Source organism: Physeter macrocephalus, chromosome 9 (genome assembly GCF_002837175.3).
Source record: "Physeter macrocephalus isolate SW-GA chromosome 9, ASM283717v5, whole genome shotgun sequence".
NCBI lineage: Eukaryota > Metazoa > Chordata > Mammalia > Artiodactyla > Physeteridae > Physeter > Physeter macrocephalus.
Window position 1 is genome coordinate 66,387,085 of NC_041222.1, and position 2,899 is coordinate 66,389,983.

Consider the following 2,899-nt stretch of genomic DNA (forward strand, 5'->3'; position numbering starts at 1 on the left):
GTATCATCTTTAATTTCTTTCATCAGTGTCTTATATTTTTCTGCATACAGGTCTTTTGTCTCCCTAGGTAGGTTTATTCCTAGGTATTTTATTCTTTTTGTTGCAATGGTAAATGGGAGCGTTTCCATAATTTCTCTTTCCGATTTTTCATCATTAGTGTATAGGAATGCAAGAGATTTCTGTGCATTAATTTTGTATCCTGCAACTTTACCAAATTCATTGATTAGCTCTAGTAGTTTTCTGGTGGCATCTTTAGGATTCTCTATGTATAGTATCGTGTCATCTGCAAACAGTGACAGCTTTACTTCTTCTTTTCCAATTTTGGATTCCTTTTATTTCTTTTTCTTCTCTGACGGCTGTAGCTAAACCTTCCAACACTATGTTGAATAATAGTGGTGAGAATGAGCAACCTTGTCTTGTTCTTGATCTTAGTGGAAATGGTTTCAGTATTTCACCATTGAGGATGATGTTGGCTGTGGGTTTGTCATATATGGCCTTTAATATGTTGAGGAAAGTTCCCTCTATGCCTACCTTCTGGAGGGTTTTACATTGATTGTTTTGCATAGATTGAAGAATCCTTGCATTCCTGTGATAAAGCCCACTTGATCATGGTGTATGATCATTTTGATGTGCTGTCGGATTGTGTTTGCTAGTATTTTGTTGAGGATTTTTGCATCTATTTTCATCGGTGATATTGGCCTGTAGTTTTCTTTCTTTGTGACATCTTTGTCTGGTTTTGGTATCAGGGTGATGGTGGCCTCATAGAATGTGTTTGGGAGTGTTCCTCCCTCTGCTATCTTTTGGAAGAGTTTGAGAAGGATAGGTGTTAGCTCTTCTCTAAATGTTAGATAGAATTCGCCTGTGAAGTCGTCTGGTCCTGGGCTTTTTTTTTGTTGGAAGATTTTTAATCACAGTTTCAATTTCAGTGCTTGTGATTGGTTTGTTCATATTTTCTATTTCTTTCTAGTTCAGTCTCAGAAGGCTGTGCATTTCTAAGAATTTGTCCATTTCTTCCCAGTTGTCCATTTTATTGGCATATAGTTGCTTGTTGTAATCTCTCATTATCCTTTGTATTTCTGTTTTAGTTGTTACTTTTTCTTTTTCATTTCTAATTCTACTGATTTGCGTCTTCTCCCTTTTTTTTCTTGATGAGTCTGGCTAATGGTTTATCAATTTTGTTTATCTTCTCAAAGAACCAGCTTTTAGTTTTCTTGATCTTTGCTATCGTTTCCTTCATCCCTTTTTCATTTATTTCTCATCTGATCTTTATGATTTATTTCCTTCCGCTAACTTTGGGTTTTATTGGCATATAGTTGCTTGTTGTAATCTCTCATTATCCTTTGTATTTCTGTTTTAGTTGTTACTTTTTCTTTTTCATTTCTAATTCTACTGATTTGCGTCTTCTCCCTTTTTTTTCTTGATGAGTCTGGCTAATGGTTTATCAATTTTGTTTATCTTCTCAAAGAACCAGCTTTTAGTTTTCTTGATCTTTGCTATCGTTTCCTTCATCCCTTTTTCATTTATTTCTCATCTGATCTTTATGATTTATTTCCTTCCGCTAACTTTGGGTTTTTTTTTTTTTTTTGTTCTTCTTTCTCTAATTGCTTTAGGTGTAAGGTTAGGTTGTTTATTTCAGATGTTTCTGTTTCTTAAGGTAGTATTGTATTACTATAAACTTCCCTCTTAGAACTGCTTTTGCTGCATCCCGTAGGTTTTGGGTCATCCTGTTTTCAGTGTCATTTGCTTCTAGGTATTTTTTAAATTTCCTCTTTGATTTCTTCAGTGATCTCTTGGTTATTAAGTAGTGTATTGTTTAGCCTCCATGTGTTTGTATTTTTTACAGATTTTTTCCTGTAATTGATATCTAGTCTTATAATGTTGTGGTCAGAAAAGATACTTGATACGATTTCAATTTTCTTAAATTTACCAAGGCTTCATTTGTGACCAAAGATGTGATCTATCCTGGAGAATGTTCCATGAGCACTTGAGAAGAATGTGTACTCTGGTGTTTTTCGATGGAATGTCCTATAAATATCAATTAAGTCCATCTTATTTAATGTATCATTTAAAGCTTGTTTTTCCTTATTTATTTCCATTTTGGATGATCTGTCCATTTGTGAAAGTGGGGTGTTAAAGTCCCCTACTATGATTATTTTACTGTCAGTTTCCCCTTTTATGGCTGTTAGTATATGCCTTATGTATTGAGGTGCTCCTATGTTGGGTGCATAAATATTTACAATTGTTATATCTTCTTCTTGGGTGGATCCCTTGATCATCATGTAGTGTCCTTCTTTGTCTCTTGTAATAGTCTTTATTTTAAAGTCTATTTTGTCTGATATGAGAATTGCTACTCCAGCTTTCTTTTGACTTCCATTTGCATGGAATATCTTTTTCCATCCCCTCACTTTCAGTCTGTATGTGTTCCTATGTCTGAAGTGGGTCTCTTGTAGACAGTATATATGCGGGTCTTGTTTTTGTATCTATTCAGCCAGTCTGTGTCTTTTGGTGGGAGTATTTAATCCATTTACATTTAAGGTAATTATCGATATGTATGTTCCTATTCCCGAATGAGATCCTTCCTGGGTAGAGTAATCTTGGTTGTAGGTTTTTCTCCTTCATCACTTTAAATAAGTCCTGCCACTCCCTTCTGGCTTGCAGAGTTTCTGCTGAAAGATCAGCTGTTAACTTTATGGGGATTCCCTTATGTGTTATTTGTTGTTTTCCCCTTGCCGCTTTTATTCTTTGTATTTAATTTTTGATAGTTTGATTAATATGGGTATTGGTGTGTTTCTCCTTGGATTTATCCTGTATGGGACTCTGTGCTTCCTGGACTTGATTAACTATTTCCATTCCCATATTAGGGAAGTTTTCAACTATAATCTCTTCAAATATTTTCTCA